The sequence below is a fragment of the Ailuropoda melanoleuca genome, chromosome 8 (assembly GCF_002007445.2).
Source record: "Ailuropoda melanoleuca isolate Jingjing chromosome 8, ASM200744v2, whole genome shotgun sequence".
NCBI classification, from domain to species: Eukaryota; Metazoa; Chordata; class Mammalia; order Carnivora; family Ursidae; genus Ailuropoda; species Ailuropoda melanoleuca.
This window is the reverse complement of record NC_048225.1, coordinates 5,977,057-5,997,887: the sequence shown is the minus strand read 5'-3', so window position 1 is coordinate 5,997,887 and position 20,831 is coordinate 5,977,057. Positions and strand designations below refer to the sequence as shown.

The following is a 20,831-nucleotide window of genomic DNA, read 5'->3' as shown; positions in this document are numbered from 1 at the left end:
CCACTATGGATCAATTATACACCAAACATTTGAATAACTGAGAAGAAATGAATGAATTCCTAGAAACAGCAACCTAACAACACTGAATCATGAAAAAACAGCAAGTCTGAACAGACCAATAATGAATAAGGAGATTGAACCCTAATCAAAATCCTCCCAACAAAGTCCAGAAACAGAGGGTTTCCCCAGTGAATTCTACTAAACATTTAAAAAAGAATTAATGCCATTCCTTCTCAAACTCTTCTAAAACACTGATGAGGAGAGACTATTCCCAAACACATTTTACAAGGACTGTACTAACCTAATGCCAAAGCCAGAAAAGAAAACTACAGGTCAATATTTCTGATGAATACAGATGCAAAAATTATCAACAAGATATTAGCAAGCCAAATTCAACAGCATATTAAAAGGACCACACATCATGATTAAGCTGGGATTCATCCCTGGGATGCAAGAATGGTTCAACATATCCAGATCAATCAACATGATATACCAAATTAATAAAATGAAAAATAAAAATCACATAATCATCTCAATAGATGCAGAAAAAGCATTTGACAAAATTCAACATCCTTTCTTGATAAAAACTCTCAACAAATTAGGTAAAGAGGGAATGTATCTCAACATAATAAAAACCATATATGACAAGCCATAGGTAACATTACACTCAATAGTTAAAGGTTGAAAACTTTTTCTCTAAGATCAGGGACAATTAAAGGATGCCTCCTCTCATTATTCCTATTCAACATACTAGAAGTCCGAGCGAAAGCAAGCAGACAAGAAAAAGGCATTCAAATCAGAAAGGAAGTGCTTTTGTTACTGTGTACAGATATGGCCTTATATATAGAAAATCCTAAAGACTCCACCAAAAAAAAACTGTTACAACTAATAAATAAAGTAGGTAAAGTTGCAAGATACAGAAATTAACATACAAAAATCAGCAGCATTTCTTTATACTAGCAGCAAGTTATATGAAAAAGAAATTTTTAAAAAGCATCCCATGCACAACAACATCAAAACCAAGCTTGGAAGTAAGTTTAATCAAGGAAGTGAATTATTGGTACACTGAAAACTGTAACATTTTGATCAAAGAAATTGAAGAAGATAAATAGATGGGAAGATATCCCATAATTCATAGATCAGAAGCATTAATATTATTAAAAGGCCCATACTACCCCAAACCATCTCTAGATTCAATGAAATCTCTATGAAAATTCCAATGGCATTTTTTATGAAATAGAAAAAATAATCCTAAATTCATATAAAATCACTAGGTTCCAACAAGCCAAGGCAATCCTAAGAAAGAACAAATCCAGAGGCATCACACATCCTGATTTCAAACTATACTACAAAGCTACAGGAATCAAAAAACAATAGTATGGTACTGGCATAGAAACAGACACACAGACCAAGAGAACAGAATAGATAGACCAGAAATAAACCTTTGCACGTATGGTCAATTAATATTTGACAAGGGAACAGAGAATACTCAAAGGAGAAAGAATAGTCTCTTTCAATAAAAGGATGTAAAAACTAGATAACCACATTTAGAAGAATGAAATTGGATCCCTCCCACAAAAATTAACACAAAATGGATTAAAGACGTAAACAGATGACTCCAATCCATAAAACGTCTAGAAGAAAACACAGGGATAAAGCTCCATGATGCTGGTCTTGGCAACAGTTTTTTGGGTATGACACCAAAAGCACAAGAAACAAAAGCAAAAGTCAGTCAGTCTACATCACACTAGAAAGCTTCTGCACAGTAAAAGAAACAAAAGAAAAAAATGAAAAGGCAACCTACAAAATGGAGAAAATATTACAAGCCATGTACATGATAAAAGGTTAATATCCAAAATCTATAGGAACTTATATAACTCAATAGCAAAAAAACAAAAACAGAAAAACCCACAAATAATCTGATTAAAAAATTAGGCAGAGGAAGTGGATGGACATTTTTCCAAAGAAGACATACACATGATCAATAGGTACAAGAAAAGGTGCTCAATTATCACTAATTACCAGGGAAATGCAAATCAAAGCCACAATGAGATATGACCACATACCTGGTGGAATGGCTGTCATCAAAAAGACAAGAGATAACAAGTGTTGGTGAGGGGGTGGAAAGGGAATATTTGTGCCCTGTTAGTGGGAATGCAATCAGTATAGTCTCTATGGAAACCAGCATGGAGGTTCCTAAAAATATTAAAAATAGAACCACCGAATGATCCACCAATCCCTGTTCTGGGTATATATCCAAAGGAAATGAAAACAACATCTTGAAGACATGTCTGCATTCTCACGTTCACTGCAATGTTATTCACAACAGGCAGGAAATGGACACAACCTAAATGTTCAGTTCAGATGGATGGGCAGATGATGTGGTGTATTATATATACACAATGAAGTATCACTCAACCATGTGGATGGGCCTTGAGGGCATCATGTTAAATGAAATAAGGCTGAGAAAGATGAAATCTGTAATGATACCACGTATACATGGAATCTAAAAAAGGCAAACTCAGGAATCAGAAACTAGAGTGGTAGTTACCAGGGGGTAGGGAAAATGGGGAGATTTTGGTTAAAGGGTACAAAGTTCCAGTTTTAATAGAAGTTCAGGGGATCTAATGTACAGCATGGTGATTCTAGTTAACAATATTGTATTAGATACTTGAAAGTTGCTGAGATAATAAATGGTTAATGTTCTCATCACACACACAAACCGAATTATGTAATGCTATAGAGGTGTAAGCTAATAACACTAGGGCGGAAATCATTTTGCAATATGTACGTGTATCAAATAACATGGTGTACACCTTACACTCACATGATGTTATACATCAATTATCGCTCAATAAAGATGGGTGAAATGTGTGGCACTAGAAACCTCTATTTTACTTACATCCTGATGAATCAGGCATAAGGGTTCTGACTCTATATATAGCTAATGGTCAAGAGGAGGTTCCTGGATCTAATTAAAACCGGGGACTTCTTTAGGACTAGTTAACAGTCTAATGTATATAACAGTGAGTTCTAGTTTCTTGGTTCTTCAATTATTTTCTGCAACTGCTGAAAGGGGCTCTTGTACCTCTCAATCGAGAGTTCTATTAGCTGCCCCCACGGTAGCACAGCGCTGGTACAGTTTACCAATTCTATGGCGGAACATTCTGGAAATAGGTGTGCTGGAAGAAAGAACCACAATACAGGTGGGAAACAGCAGTAACACCTGTGACTTTTCTTCACGAAGTAAGTTTACTCCACTGAACTGAAGGAGGTAAGAAGGCTCACAGTAGGAACTGAGAACTAGATGGTGGCCTACAAAACAGGGCCAAGAGTCTGGGCCTGAACTCTGCATTTTATCTTTATTTCAGGATTTCTATGGGACATAAAGTGTCAAACTATCTCCACATTCTTCAAATCTATGAAGTCAGTGTCAGAAAGGACTTCTTACTGCTCAACATTGGAACAGTACAAAATACTGGTGGATAAAACACAGCTTAAAAAGTAAAAGCATGGCTCAGCGCACCAAACGCCCACCACTGCCGTAAAAACAAAACCACCAAAGCAAAAGAATTCAGAACTACTTATCTTTCAATAATCCAACTAGTACAGAGATTTAATTAGTAATGTCTGGTGTGCCATTTAAAGAACTAATCCTACAACAAAACGCAAAGAAAAATATCATGTTGTAACATGTAATCCAAACCGACAATAACAGGGAAATGTTATTTCAATGGCTTTGAACTGTTCGTGAAAATGATTACACAAAATCTCATCACAATATCCAAAGTAAATGTGTGAACCAATTTATTCATCACTAAGAAGAAAAAAGGATTTAACACTGAAATGTGAATTCAATCTTAACATCTTAAATACATTATTAATTGAGTTTTAAGTGGAATAGAACTTTCTTACTTTCTAAATTTCCTGAACCCCAAACCCAAAACTCTCCCAGAAAGTGAACAGATTTTTCAGGAGGTCTGATTTCCTGGTTTCCACATTTTAAGTTTTTCAGGTACCTGCAGCTGCCTCGTCACCCAGAGTAAGACGACAGCCTGTGTTACACATATGAGAAACCAAAGAGGGAGGAACACCTGGAATCATCCTGCTAAGTCAGCCAGCCTTCTTTCTGGTCCCTCTTCTGGGACTCCTCAAACATGGCCCTTCCTTGTTTAGATCAGAGACCCCTCTTGTTTGTCCGACCTGTGCCCTTCTGTCAATGCGGCACCTCCCCCCTGCTCAGCCCTCTCCAATTCCTCACCTTCAATAAAAGGTACCCGAACTCACTATTAAAAGTGATATCTTTCCTCTGAAAGCCTACAGCTCTAATTGTTTACTAGTCATTTTACACTTAGCATTGCTACTTTCTAACACTAAAGTGATTTCTCTTTCACCTGTACACAACTTAACTCCTACTTAGAATGTAAACTCCCAGGTGGGAATATAAATTACTACTAAACTTTCTGGAGGGCAATTTGGTAGCACCTTTTGAAAGTCAAGTATGCCTACCCAGCAATTTCTCTTCTGAGAATTTATCCCAAAGAAATAATTAACGATGTGTATAAAGATTTAGTTACAGGATACTCAAGGCAAAAAACTATTTTTAATTTCAGGAAGTTGAAAACCCAAACGTCCAATCATAAGGGATTAATTTAAGTTAAAAAAATTAGAAATGAAACACTATGTCACTATTAAAAACCATGTTGCAGGAAAACAATTACAAAACCAATACAGAGCAAGAGACCATCTTTAAGAAAGTCTTGCATGCATGTTTGCAGAGAAAAAGATTTGCAAGATTTTTTTAGATGTTCTTTTCGCTGGTATATATATCTTCTGATTTTTCTGTAACAAGCTTGTATTACTCTTTGCAATAAAAAAAGAGAGTTAAACTTTAAGGGAAAAGTAGTTCTGGGCAAAGAATAACTACAATTATTCTTTGTAATTCCACAAAGCTCAGAAGCATGAGAGTAGGTTTGCCATATAACCTTCAACTTGGATCCCTGGATGCACAGAAATAAGGGGAACAGTGATATTTCTTTTGTCAGAATAGATGGGTCATGGGTTACTTTCAGCATTTCAAAACACCTGAAACAGTGTGCCCCAGACTAAGTTCTGGTATTTCTTTTGTTTGGCTGGAATTTTATCAACTGAGCTTTGTAAACACTTGACACTTCAGACACTTGAGTGGACTGGAAATTGTCTTTGTTAATAAATGCAAAACATTAACTTTTTATTAACTTTCCTGAAAGACAAAAGTCTTTTAAAACATAGGGACCATTAGGGTTGAAAGCAAAAGTTCTCTGTGATGATGCAAATGTTGCAAAGTCTCTGTTCTAGACTCAGCAACTGGTTGCAAGGACCACAAGGAGAAATTTCTCAGAGTGTGGGTAGTTTTACTTTTTAGTTTTACATATTGGGCTTCTAAGAAAGCCATTCAATAATGGTTTCCATGCTCACCATTCCCCAAGAAGAAAAGTTAAAAAACAGTCTTCTAAATCCAGGTTCTCACTGAAACATCATAATTAAACCTTAATATCTTCCACATAATACTCTTCCTGTTCCCACCAACCAACCCTACATGTGCTTAAAGGAAGGTTCTTAGTGAAGCATATCTTGGCTCTTCTAATTCTTCAACATTTCAGTGACTCCCTTCTACTGTTATTTAGTATAATCTTTAAGTCTCTCTTGACCTGGTATAGGCCTGCCTTTGTACCCTATTCTGCATTATACGCTCCTCCTTTAATATACTCCTTGTTCTTTCAGACTAGTTTTTAGTCCCTAACATGCTCTAGGCTCTCAACTTCTTTTGCCTCCATTTGGAACTCCCCTTTACTGCTTTACAGCTATCTATATTCTTCATATCCTCCATATCCTTCAAAACCCAGTTTTGTCATCTCTTCCTTAAAGATTCCACCTTTGGCCCTGCTTTATGCAAAGTTTGTGCTTCTCCCATAGCACTCATTCTGAACGCTATCATAGGGATTTTGTGTAGATTTCTTCCCTGCACCTATTAAATTGTTAGCTTTTGAGGTCTAGGGCTGTTTGTCTTCATCCCTGAAGATGGCCTGAATGAAGAGATCACCCATGAGTGTCCACTCCTCTGAACGGCAGAAATCATGACCCCGCTGGGGTTGTTCAGGTTTCCGAGAAGTACCACCACTACAGTGAAGAAGGCACTACTGAAACAGACTTTGCTTCTATTTCCACTTCCAACAGTCACCGAGGACAGCGCTCTTCCTGCGAGCAACCCCAGAGCATTCAGTCCAGTCTGTGGGTGCACAGGCTCCTGTCTCATTAGTTCTCTGTTCTGAATAGCATTTAAGTTTCTGGGATCCCAATTTTAGCTCTGTGTATGTTTTTCAAAATTATATAAATGGGATGAGATGTAACGGACAATTATCTAAATTTTCAGTCAAGGTCAGCTTCCACCTCCCTCATAGTCTATCTTCTCAGCTTCTTCCTTTGTCCATCACTTCAATGTCTGCATTTCCAGGTTCATCCTCAGCTCTCTACTCTTTTGTATCTTCATTCTGCATATACTCATGCAGTTCAGTATTTTAACTATCTTCCATAGCGCTAATGACTTAAAGATATGCATCTTTAGCTTAGAGTTCTTTCCTGACCCCCAGATCCGCATATTCAACCAGCTCCTGGATATCTCTGCCTCCATCTTCGAAGGCACCTCAAACTTAACATGCACTAACTACTGCTGTTCCTCCTACATTTCCTTCTGAGTGAACACTGACACCCTTAATAAACGCCTGGAAGTCATTCGTGAGCCACCTTCTCCTTCACAACCTTACTTTAATTGATCAATTCTGTACTAATATTTCTGCAATCCATCTAAGTTTTCCCAGTACCTCCATAATTACCTTAATTTAGGCTTTGTCATTCCATCCTCTCCTTCACCTGCCTCTACTCTGGGAAGCTTTCCCAGGTCATCTCCATCAGGGTTAAGTGCCCTGAGATGCCCCCTAAGCACTACACATTCTTCCACTATAATATTTGAAAGTGAGATCAACTACTTACTTACCTGCTTCCCCCATTAAATTGCAAGTTCCTTGAGGACAAAGACTCTGTCTTATTCTTTGTGGCCACACAGCCCTAGTATCCCAAGGCTCAATAAATGTTTCTTAATGATGAATAAAGCCAGTGGGCTGAGATTCTGTACTGCTAAATATCTGACTGGCCCACTCTATAACATATACGGTCAGACAGAACAATCCCTAATTAAAACACACTCTTACCTTCTTTGTAAGCCAGTATGTAAGTGGATGTTTAAACCTGTACTTTTCTTTTTTCAAAAGAGTGCATCATTAATTCCAAAGAAATCTGACAGATCAAAGCCACAGTGAAAATTAAAACATTAAAGTAGAAGAAAAATAACACTAGCAAGAAGCACCCAATAACCTCAAACTCAGACTAAGAAACGAGGCAATACTTCAACATTACAGAAAGAGCATAACCTGGCATTTCAATTCAACAAACAAGTAATCTTTATTTTCTTTGCAACAATACATGTAACTTCTCTGGAATATATATATAAGTAAAGAGTATCTCCTTTGTCCCCCACCACCACGTTTCATGTTAAGTGGTTACTTTTTAAAACCAGTTACTTAACAGTGACTCAACTACTGTTATTAAATATGGCTCTACAAAAATTTTGGAATAGAGGAAATAAAGGGGTGTTGGGGTCAGACCTGACTGGAATGCTAGCAAATACCTAAAACTTGGGAAAATGGCTAACTTCACGGAGCGTCAACTCTCTAATTTCTAAAATGTGATTACGATCTACCTCATGGAAAGCAGTGATAAACAACTGACACATGCATAGCAAACACACGGTAAGAGTTAATGTACCTTCTCCAACTCCCCATGGTGGGAAGTATTTCATCTTTTCTTTTAATGGTTCTTGGGTTATATTGGGCTTTATCATGTAAGGTGAAAGCCTTTTAATTTAAAATGACTTGAGTTCCAAGCAGTTTTAAGTCTACTCTTAAGGTACAGAACAGTTTTTCATTGGAAAAAAAAAAAGGGGAGGGTCTAAATGGTAGATGAAGTGAAGGCTAATCCCTGAAACCTATGAAACACATAAGGCTACTGAACAACAGCGACCACCACAACCCAGGTTTTGGCTGCTCAGCTTATGTCCTAATGATGTGGAACTGGCAACAGAAAGAACTGCTAGGGAGTTGGGACAGCCAGGAAGGGATACTGGGGAGGTCTGGGCCTTGGTGGGGTAAGAATCCAAGACAGAAGTTCTATAAGGAGATAGACTTCTGGGTGCTCTGGTAGGTGAAGATTCTCAGCAACAGTAGTCTTTGCTGCTTTTATTAAAATTAAGTCTATCATTATTTGTCTTCTATAAAACAGAAAACCTTAAGTTTTGAGAGGCTGGGAATACAGTTCCTCAAAGGGCAGCCCCATTCATAAGGAAGGGTTTTGTTAAGTTAGAATTTTATGTTTGGGGGCGCCTGGGTGGCACAGCGGTTAAGCGTCTGCCTTCGGCTCAGGGCATGATCCCGGCGTTGTGGGATCGAGCCCCACATCAGGCTCCTCTGCTATGAGCCTGCTTCTTCCTCTCCCACTCCCCCTGGCTTGTGCTCCCTCTCTCACTGGCTGTCTCTATCTCTGTCGAATAAATAAATAAAATCTTTAAAAAAAAAAAAAAAGAATTTTATGTTTGATGAAATAGGATTTCACTCTGTGTGTATTACCAAAAAAAAACCCCACAAACCATCTGATTTTCAGGCTCTACTGTGTTCTACAAGTTAAAAAAACAAAACAAAACAGCTTTCTTTAAACTATAAAATTTCTTACAGAATGGCTAAAATCTAAAAGCACCAACACCACCAAATGCTGGTGAGGGTGTCGAGCAAAAGAACATTCATTCATTGCTGGTGGGCATGCAAAATGGTATGTATACTTTGGAAGATGATCTGTCAGTTTCTTAGAAAATTGAACACATTCTTACCATGTGATCTAACAACTGTACTCATTGGTATTTACCCAAAGAAGTTGAAAACTATGTTCATAAAATTAAAAAAAAAAACAGAACACAAATGTTTATAGCATCTTTATTTGTAATTGCCAAAACTTGGCAACAACCAAGATGTCTTTCAACAGATGAATGAATAACTAAACTGAAGCACATCCATACAATGGACTATTTTCATCATGCCATGGAAAGACATGGAGGAACTTTGAATGAGTATCGCTAAGTACAAAAAGACACCTGCAAAGGCCACAATACTGTATCATTCCACCCATACCACATTTAGAAGTAAAACTATGGATATAGGAAAAATAGCAATGGTTGCCAGGGTTTGAGGGGCAGGAAGAAGAAAGAATGGGGAGGAAAAGGAAGAAGCAATAGGTAGAACTCAGGGGATTTTCAGGGCACTGGAACTATTCTGTATGATACCATAAAGGCAGATACAAATCATTATGTATTTGTCAAAACCCACAGAATGTCCAAGATAAAGAAGGAATCTTAAAAGTAAACTATAAACTTTGGGTTATAATGATGTGTCAATACAGGTTCCCTGATGGTAACAAACAGTAATAAAATGTCATTAATAGAAAAGGCTGTGGGGCCCATATAGAAACTCTACTTTTCATTAAATTTTTACTGTAAAAACTAAAATTGTTAAAAAAATAAAGTTATCCATAAAAATATTTGCTTAGTTCAAAAGAGTTGATTTACCACCAGCATAATTTAAGTTAGAGTTTTCTCCTCTTACCCCAAAGAAAAACATGCTGCCTTAACTAATAACCTGAAGTAAGTTCCCAGTCTTCAGTAGGAATACTCAGATCGTCTTGTATTCTCTCTCCTGTTCTCATAAACCTCAGGCTGCCACACACCCTTCCAATGAACTGCCACTTTGTGGACTAGGACAGCAGCTGTTTCTAACCCTTATCGCCTTCCATGAAACCAAGTAGCATCAGAGTCAGGTCAGACACATGGGTGAAGGACAATGGGATGAGGAAGACCCCAGGAATCTCCTCTGACAGGAGTACATGTAAGTGTACAGCCATGACTATGCTATTAGAGTAAATATTTAAATTCTGTTAATTGTCTGAGCAATTAATGGTTAGAATGTTAGGATGATTATTCCTTCATTGCATAAAGAAAAGGCCTTCAGTAATTCTTCAGGTTTCCCCTCACAGATTTTTCCTAACCACCTCATATAAAGTCAGCTCTCCCAGATCCTCTCTCATTATCTATCCTACAGTGATGGCTTACATGCCCCTTACCAAAGATCCTTTTCTTCTTTTTGTTTACTTCTTTATGGTCTGTCTCCTGGGGGGGGCGGAGCTAAGTTTCGTGAGGGCTGGGATCTAGTCTCTTTTCTTTACAGCTCTATGCCAGGCACACAGTCAACTTTCAGTTCAGTGAATGCCTAAATACTGGGGATGCCAAAGGAGGAGAACAGACAAATAAGGGCATTTCCCACACTCCAATTTGGTAATATGGACTCTCTATCCAGATGTTGAGCAGAATATATTACATGATATTTTGACATTTTCTTCACTATATCATTCATCATTTCAATCAAGTCTGTAGGATATTTTTGCAGACTACTTTGAATATAAGGCCCACCACATCATAATGAATGATTTTGATGAGGAGGAAAACGGAAAGTAGATATCCCAGGGGACATTAAATTCTATTCTTGTAAATACATATACCCATTTAAAAATTCCTATCAGAGTTCTGCTCTTGGTGATTAAAAAGATTATCATACATTAATGATCCTAATACATATCATACTCCTTCTTTTTACCTTCATTAGATTTTCACAATAACCTTGCAAGGTAAAAATTACCTTCATTTGACTGGTGAAGAAAACTGAGGGTCACAGAGATTAAGTAACTTGTCCATGGTCCAAAACTTATAAAAAGGAAGGAAGATTCAAATTCAGGGCTGTCTGACTCCAAAAGCCAGTTTTCCCACAAGGCTAAGTAGCTTGCCTTTGTTCTAATACAGACTTAGTTTCACAAAATTCCTACCTTTCCCCATGTTGCAAAGTTTATGATAATATGGACAAAGATCAATATTCCCAAATTATATGCCATGGTGTATGTGGACAAGGCATTCAGCCTCTTAATCCATAGAACTTCATGTAATTCTTATTTAACACCTGCCAGAGCAACTATTTCTGAGATACAGACGCCTCTGAGACCATCCTACCAGGAGCAGACACTGTTTAAATTCCTATGTATTGAAACAGAAAGGCAAGGGGACCTGGGTGGCTCAGTCAGTTGGGCTTCTGACTCTTGATTTCAGCTCAGGTAGTGACCTCATGGGTCATGAGATCAAGCGCCCTGTTGGGCTCCATTCTCAGCAGGGAGTCTGCTTAAGATTCTCTCTCCCCCTCTCCCAGCCCTTCCCCCCTCTCCCTCCCTCTCTCTCTCAGATCAATCAATCAATCAATCTTTGAAAAAAACAGAAAGGCAAAAGGAGAGAGGCTAATTCACTGATATATTTTTCCATGTAGAGGAAACTACTAGGTCTTACACCACTTGATTCTTTAAAAATTCTGTCCATCCCTTAGGAAGAAGCTTTAGCCAGACTTAACACAAGTGGGGAGGGATGGGACAAATGAAACATTACAAGAAAAAGAACATAATCATTAGCACCTGCCATGAATACGAAGACTGCTCGTTGTTAAACAGCATACTTTAAATAAATGATGTGTGAATTAACTCCAGTAAAAAGAGATCAGAACGTCCTCTGTAACCGAGAAACCATACTCCCTGGGCTGCAAGGATGCTGCAGTCAGAACCACTACTCCGAGACTCAAGAATGTTCCAAGCACTGTCTGTTATGATTGTGGCCAAGACACCATAGAAGAAAAAGATCTGCTGGGGGATCCTGTCAACTTCTTCCCTGGTGTATGCAGGCTTGGCAGAAATACGACGTACTGGAGTGAGCACCAAACTTCCAAGGACACTGGGGCAAGCAGTTCCAATTATTAAGTGATAAAATGGCAGCCAAAGTCACTGGGGACTCTGTAAGCCTGACATTAGAAAAGAGACTGCAGCCAGAAAGCCTCATGATGGCTTGCTCATGTTTGAGCTCTTAACCTCTGTAGCAGCCGCATTTATTCATGTGCAATTAGGGGTGTGCGCATTTGTGTGTGTTACGTCATAAAACAGAGGATCGACATCAATGCACAAGCCTTTTTAGAAACCTAACAAAGGCCAGGACAGGGTGAAGACTGAAGAAAGCACACTCCCTTTGCTATAGTGTCTGTACAGCTTTTCAGATTTTTGCTTTTTCTCTCTTTTTTGGAATGCAAAGAAAAGAAATCAGGGGAAACTGCTGAATAATATAGCTATAAGGAAGCTGAGGACTGAGATGGGACACAGCAAGGATCACTTACACAGAACCCCTCGAGTTTCTTTTTACAACGTGCTGCAGAATCATGTGTGGAAAACTACCAAGAGTCAGTACCTGAGCATCCAAGTTTGTGCCCCTTTTGTATAAAGCTCTCCTTCTGCGTTCATATCAAGAAATTTAGCCTGGACTTTTTCCTAAAGAATTTTAAGCTAATAATAAATAAGCTTGGGACCATTAAAAAAATTCTCAGAAATCTTTGTATCTATCCTTAATGACAGGCACTCAGGTATTCAAATATGTTGTGCCACAGACTTCCCTCTTCTCATAAATTTTAATTTACAAGGCCATGGCAACAGTCCTAATGAAGATTAATTACTGCAGTACATTCCATAAAATCTGTCCAGCTTCCTTCTGATGGTGAAGGCTCCCGCATATAGAAATGGAACTGAAAAGTACCGTGTCCTTAATGCTTCTTTCCTAGCTGCTCAGGACTAAAAACAGATTAAAAAAAAAAAAAGGTACTCAAAGAAAAGACTGGCTCCACACTCATTACAAAAACCTAAGTAAAAGAGCAAAAGATGCCCTCTTAGGTCAAAGTTCTAATATGAGAAAAGGCGGGGGTTGGTCAGAGGAAATAGAAGGCAGAGGACTGCAATCACACCAACAGTCCATGCACACGGTTCCTTCTGAAAAACGCACACGTGTCATTTAGGACTGCCAAAAAGTTCTGGCCCCATCTCTATTTTTCTGGTTCATAAATCCACTTGAGAATTCAATGAAAATAAATGGTCCCCCTTTCCAGATAAATACATGGGAGTGTCTACACGGTATGCACACCCACACCATCATTTTTGCATACAATTTCAAGATGTTCAAGATTTCTCTAAAGCTCACTATAGAGCCCAGATTAAGAATCCCTGCTCTGCAGTAATTTAGAAGGCATACATAATTATTTCTCTTCTCTCCGATTAAAAAAAAGAAATTAATCACCCATACAAGCTGGGTTTATAGTATGTATTTTTCTCACTGCTAATGTGTATACAGAACATTTTGTGCTTCCCAGAAGCACATCAGCTCTTCTCCTCAAACTACTTTTTACTCATTTGTTTTCAGTATTCAAGATCATCCCCTCCCAAACATTTCCCCAGTGTTCCAGATATCTGGAAAAGTTAAGTTTTACAGTTTAGTCTTACTCCTCATTAGCCTTTCAAATGACTTCAAGAGAGATAAAATCTAATCTTCAGCAAAGCTGTCCATTAAAGAATTACTTACAGGAGGGAGGGGTTCAATATGGTGGCATGGCAAGATCCCAATCTCACTTCTTCCCATGGTCACAACAAATTTACAATTACATATGAAATAATCTCCTCTGAGAAAAGACCTGATAACCAGATGAACAGAGCCCCCACAACAAAGGATAAAAGGGTAGTGCTGAAACAAATAGAACACAGTATAGCCAAAACAATGCAAAACAAAACAGTAACGAAGCCCAGGAGTGGTGATGGATAATTAGGAGGAATCTCACAGATAGATACAGAACTTTTCCCAAAGAAGTCAGGGTTCTGTGCTCCACATCAGGCAGCCAACCCCTAGATGCTGCAAAGGAGAGATGAGCCCCCAAAATGCCTATGAAAACCAATGGAGATTACATGTAGGAAAACTGTAGGGAACAGAGAACATGCTCATAAAGGGCTTGACAAGAGACTCCCTCACACTGGGACCTGGTGCAAAGATACCAGTTTGAATACTGCCTAGACCATATGTGAAGAAGACCAACTTATTAATCTTGAAGAGTCTGCCAGAGAGGCAGGAACTTGGTTAGGACTCTCCAGGGACACAGACAGTGGTAGGGGTCATTTTTGAAGTTTTAATTCTATCTTGCTGGTGCCAGTGCTGGAAGGCACCATTTTGGAACTCTTCCTCGAGCGTGTTGGCACTGGAGGGTGCCCACTGTTGAGTGCCCTGTCCACGTCCATACCACAGCCAGGTCAGGAAAGAGCCTTGCCCACCCCAGTGCCACAGCAGCCACAATACAGCTAGGCTGTGCAACATCCCCACACACTCCTGTGCCACAGCTATGGCCCCACCACAGCAGGCAGGCACATGGAACTCATATAGGGGAATGCCCCCTGAGTTCCTGCTGCAAGTGGCCAGGAGGGATATTGTCTCTGAGACATCTCCTATACCAGGGCACTCTTTCCAGGATGGGGGAGGTAGCTAATTTACTTAATACTTAGAAACAAACACAGAGAGGCAAAAATGAGGAGATAGAGGAATAGAGGAATATGCTTCATATCAGAGAACAAGAAAAAGCCTCAGTATAAGACTTTAATAAAACAGAGATAATTGATCCATCTGATAAAGAGTTCAAAGTAATGTTCATCACTGAACTTGGGAAAAGAATGGATGAACAGAGTGAGAACTTCAAAGAAGACAAAAAAAATATAAGCAAATATCAAGCAGAAGTCACAGAGTTGAAATACAATACCTGACGTGAACTGAAATATTCACTAGAGGTGTTCAACAGCACACCGGACAAAGGAGAACAGATCAGCAAGTTGAAATATCAATCGAATTCACCTAGACAGTGCAGCAAAAAGAATTTTTTTTTTTTTAAGAGAAGATATCTTAAGGGACCTTTGGGACAACATCAGGTGGAATGACATTTGCATTATAGGGAACCCAGAAGGAGAAGAGAGAGAAAGGGCCAGAAAACTTATTTGAAAACAGAATGGCTGAAAACCTCCCTAATTTGAGGAAGGCAACAAAATTTCAGATCAAGGAAGCTCAGAGAGTTCCAAAAGAGATGAACCCAAAGAGATCCATACCAAGACAGATTATAATTAAAATGATAAAGATAGAGACTCTTTCTCTTCAGTGAAGTGGCCAAGTGGTTCAGGGGTGGTGGCCTTGTGGACACAGAGATGCGGATCTTTATGAAGACCGTGACAGGCAAGACCACCACCCTCGAGGATGAGCCCAGTGACACCACTGAGAAGGTCAAGGCCAAAATCAAAGATGAGGAGGGCATCCTGCCTAACCAGCAGCATCTGACTCTGGGGAGCAAACAGCTAGAGGATAACACACTCTCTCCGACTACGCTATCCACAAAGAATCCACCTTGTACTTGGTGCTTCACCTGCAGGATGATATCACTGAGCCTCTCCTCTGCCAGCTAGTCCAAAACAGAACTGTGACAAGACGATCTGCTTCCAGAGTTATGCTCGCCTATACCCGTGCTGTCAACTGCCACAAGCAGTGTGGCCACACCAACAACCTGTGCCCTAAGAAGAAGGTAAAATAAGGCCCCTTCACTGGCTCTTCCTTTGCCCACATGGTAGCCTCCTGCCCAAGCCCCAAGGCCCTAGGGCTTCAATAAAGTTTCCCTTTCAATGACTGAGCTTTGGGGGGCCGTTAGTTAAAGACAGAATCTCTAAAGCAGTAAAAGAAAACAACTTGTTAAGTACAAGGGAAATCCTATATGGGTTTCAGCAAATTTTTCAGCAGAAACTTTACTGAGGTAAGAAAATGGCATGACATATTCAAAGTGCTGAAAGGAAACATTTTCCAACCAAGAAATTCTCTACTCAGCACAGTTATCATTCAAAACTGAAAGGGAGATTAAGAGCTTTCCAGATAAACAAACAAAAATAAAAAAAGTTCATCACCACTAAACTGGACCTACAAGAAATGTTAAAGGGACTTCTTAAAGCTGAAAAGAAATGACACTAATTAATAACAAGAAAATATATGAAAGTAAAAATTTCACCGGAAAAGGTAAATATATACAAAAAACAGTGGATCAATCCTTTATAAAGCAAGTAGAAAGGACAAAAGATAGTAGTGGCAAAAGTACCAAGAACTACAATAATTAGTTAAAGGATGCATAAAATGAAAAGACAAGAAATGTGACACAAAATACAAAATGTGTAGGGAGGTGGTTAAAAATATAAATTTTCCTAATGTGTTCAAATTTAAGTTCCTATCAACTTAAAACCAACCATTATATACAAAGGATGTTATATGTGAACTTCATGGTAACCACAGAAAAAAGCTTATAAATACACACCAAAAAAATGAGAAAAAAATCTAAACATAATACTACAGAAAGCCATCAAACCACAAGGAAAGAGAGAAAAAAGAAAGGAATAGAGGAACTACAAAAAAGCCAGAAAACAAAGAGAAAGGAATCCATGCCTAATACTAAAAAATTTCATCATCGATCACAAGGGAGGAAGGCAAGAGAGGAAGGAACAAAGAACTACAAAAACAACCTGAAAACAATAAACAAAATGGTGATACATATATACCTATCAATAATTAATTCCTTTAAATGTAAAAAGACTACATATTCTGATCAAATGATAGAGTGGCTGAATGGATTAAAAAAAAAAAAAAGATGACCCATCTATATGCTGTCTAAAAAAGACTAGCTACAGAAGTAAGGACACACACAGACTGAAAGTGAAGGGATGGAGAAAGACATTCCAGGCAAATGGAAATGAAAGCTGGTGTAGCAAAACTCTTATCTAACAAAATAGACTTTAAAACAAATTTAAAACAATGAGCACCACATAATGATAAAGGGGTCAATCTAGCAAAAATATGTAATATTCATAAATATATATGTATCCAACATATGAGCATGAAAATATAGAAAACAAATATTGACAGCCCTAAAGGGAGAAACTGACAGCAATATAATAATAATATTGGATTGTAACACTCCATTATATCAATGGATAGATCATCCAGAGAGGAAATCAATACAGAAACATCAGCCTTAAATGACACATTAAACCAGATGCGCTTAATAAATATATATGTAACATTCCATCCAAAAGCAGCAGAATGCACATTCTTCTCAAGTACAAATGGAACATTCTTCAGGAGAGCTCACATGTTAGACCACAAAACAAGTCTCAATAAATTAAAAAATTTAAATCATCAAGCATCTTTTCCAAGCATAATGGTATAAAGAAGAAAACTAGCAAAACCAGAAAAACATAGCAGTTAAACAACATGCTACTAAACAACCAATAAGTCATTGAAAAAAATCAAAGGAGAAATAAAAAATTACCTAAAGGCAAATGTAAACAGAAATACGATATACCAAAATCTATGGGATGCAGAAAAAGTGGTTCTGACAGGGAAGTTCATAGCTATACAGGCCTCAAGACCTCAAGAAACAAGAAAAATTGCAAGTAAACAACCTAACTTCACACCTAAAGCAACTAAAAAAAAGAACAACAAATAAAGCTTAAAGTTAGGAGAAGAAAGGAAATAATAAAGATCACACCAGAAATAAATGAAATAGAGACTAAAACAATAATAGAAAAGATCAATGAAACTAAGAACTGGTGCTTTGGAAAGATCAACAAATTGATGAACCTTTAGCCAGTCTCATCAAGAAAAAAGGAGAGAGGACTCAAAAAATAAAATCAGTAATAAAAGATAACAACTGACACCAGAGAAATACAAAGGAACATAAGAACCATAAGAAACTACTACAAACAATTACATGCCAACAAATTAGACAATCTAGAAGTAATGCATAAATTCCTAGAAACACAAAATCTTTAAGGAATGAATTATGAAGATATAGAAAATCTGAATTGACCAATTTCTATTAAGGAAAGTGAATCCTTAATCAAAAACTTCCCAGAAACAAAAACCTGATGGTTTCACTGGTGAATTCTACCAAACATTTAAAGAAGATTTAATGCCCATCCTTCTCAAATCTTCCAAAAAACTGAAGAGGAGAGAATGCTTCCAAACTCATTTTATAAGGCCAGCATTACCCTGATGTCAAAATCTAAGACACTACAAAAAAAGAAAATTACAGGTCAATATCCTTGATGAACACAGATGCAAAAATCCCCAACAAAATATTAGCAAACCAAATTCGGCAATACATTAAAAGGATCACACACCACGATCAACTGAGATTTATTCCAGGGATGGAAGACTGATTCAACATCCGCAACTCTACCAACATGATCCAGCACATGAAGAATAAAAATCATAAGACCGTGTGATCATCTCAACAGATGCATAAAAAGCATTTGACAAAATTCAGCATCCATCTAGGATAGAAACTCTCAACAAAGTGGGTATAGAGGGAACATACCTCGACATGATAAAGGGCATACTGACAAACCCACAGTTAACATAATTTTTGATGGTGAAAAACTGGAAGCTTTTCTTCTAAGATTAGGAACAAGACAACAATGCCCACTCTCACCACTTTTATTTAGAAGTCCTACGCACAGCAATTAGGCAAAAAAATAAATAAAAGTCAGAAGTAGAAAGAATCGAAATAATTGCAGATTACCACAGAAAACCCTAAAGTCTTCATCAAGAAACTGTCAGAACTAATAAATACATTCAGTAAATGTAAGACTCAAAGTTAATATACAGAAATCTCCGATGTTTCTATACACTAATGATGAACTGTTAGAGAAATTAAGAAAGCAATTTCATCTACAAATGCATCAGAAAGAATAAAATACTTAGGAAAAATTTTTAACCAAGGAGGTGAAAGACCTATATACTAAAAACTGTAAGACACTGATGAAAGAATCTGAAGAAGACTCAAATAAATGGAAAGACAGTCCATGTTCATGGATGGAAGAATTAGTATTGTTAAAATGTCCATATAAACCAAAGGAATCTATAAATTCAATGCAATCCCTATCAAAATTCCGATGGCATTTTTCACAGAACTAGGACAAATAATCCTAAAATTTGTATGGAACCAAAAAAGATCCCTAGTAGCCAAAACAATCTTGAGAAAGAAAAACAAAGCTGGAGGTATCACGTTTCCTAATTTCAACTATACTAAAAACTACAGTAATCAAAACAGTATTGTATGGGCACAAAAACAGACACACGGGTAATGGAACAGAACTAAGTGCCCATAAATAAACCCACATATTTAGAGACAATTTGGGACAAGGAGCCAAGAACGTACAATGGCGAAGGACAGTCTCTCTAATAAACAGTGCTGAGAAAACTGGTCAGCCACAAGCAAAAGAATAAAACTAGACTGCTATCTTATACCATAGACAAAAATTGACTCAAAATGGATTAAAGATGTGAACAGAAGACTTGAAACCATAAAATTCCTAGAGAAAAACTTACACAGTAAGCTCCTTGACATCAATCTCAATGATGTGTTTGTAAATCTGACTCCAAAGGCAATGGAAACAAAAGCAAAAATAAACAAATGGGACTACATCAAACTAAAAAGCTTCTGTACAGCAAGGAAAATAACCATCAAAACGAAAAGGCAACCTACTAAATGGCAGAAGATATTTACAAATCATAACCAATAAGGGGTTAATATCCAAACTAGATAAAGAACATATGTAACTCAAGAATTAAAAAAAAAAAACTAAAAGCAGAAGATCTGAATAGATCTTTTTTGCCAAAGAAGACATACAGATGGCCAACAGACACATGAAATGATGTTCAACATCACGAGTCGTGCAATTAAAAACTACAATGAGATATCACCTCACACCTGTTAGGATGGCTATTATCAAAAGGGCAAGAAACAGCAAGTGCTGGTGAGGATGTGGAGAAAAGGGAACCCTCGCGTACTGTTGGTGGGAATGTAAATTGGTGCAGCCACTATGGAAAACAGTACATAGATTCCTCAAAAATTAAGAACGGATCTACCACATGATCCAGCTTTTCCACTTCTGAGTACTTATCCAAAGAAAATGAAAACATCAATTAAAAAGATATATGTAGTCCTATAGGTTCATTGTAGCATTATTTACAATAACTACGATATAGAGAAAACCTAAATACCCATCAATAGATAAATGGATAAAGATGTGGTATAAATAATGGATTACTACTCAGCCATAAATAAGAACAAAATCTTGGTATTTGTGACAACATGGATGGACCCTGAGGGTATTATGCTAAGTGAAAAAAATCAGACAGAGAAAGACAAGTACTGTATGATTTCACTTATATGTGGAATCTGAAAAAAAAAAACAAAACAAGTGGACAAACAGAAGAATATTGCGACAAGCTCATAGAGACAGAACAGACTGATGGTTACCAGGATGGAAGGAAGCTGGGGGGGGGGAANGGGGGGGGTAAGTGAAATGGGTAAAGGGGGTCATATTGTATGTTGATAGATAGTAATTAGACTTCTGGTGGTAATTATTTTGTATCCCATATAAATGTTGAGTAACAAATGTTGTACACCTGAAAGTAATACAATGTTATATATTAATTTTATCTCAATTAAAAAAATACTTATAATGGCAAAAACTAAACAAAACCAAACAACAAAAATGAAAAAAAACCTAAGCAAGGTACAACCTAGAACTCTAAAAGGGGAGTAGATAATCTGGAAATTATGGTGTATGAATAATGGAATCCTATATAATCATTAGTTATCAATCCATTCTACATGAGGCCATGTGAAATGAAGAAAAGGATCATCCTAAGAAAGTGTTGTTCT

At 37.6% G+C, this 20,831-nt stretch overlaps 1 protein-coding gene and 1 pseudogene across 1 annotated transcript in view; one reads left to right on the top strand and one right to left on the bottom strand.

Annotated features, from left to right (window-relative positions):
* The window catches only part of DDX10 (DEAD-box helicase 10), a 261,469-nt gene that overhangs the window by 8,942 nt on the left and 231,696 nt on the right, over positions 1-20,831 (bottom strand). The gene's annotated exons all lie outside the window — the stretch shown is intronic.
* LOC105236791 lies at positions 15,271-15,650 on the top strand (annotated as a pseudogene).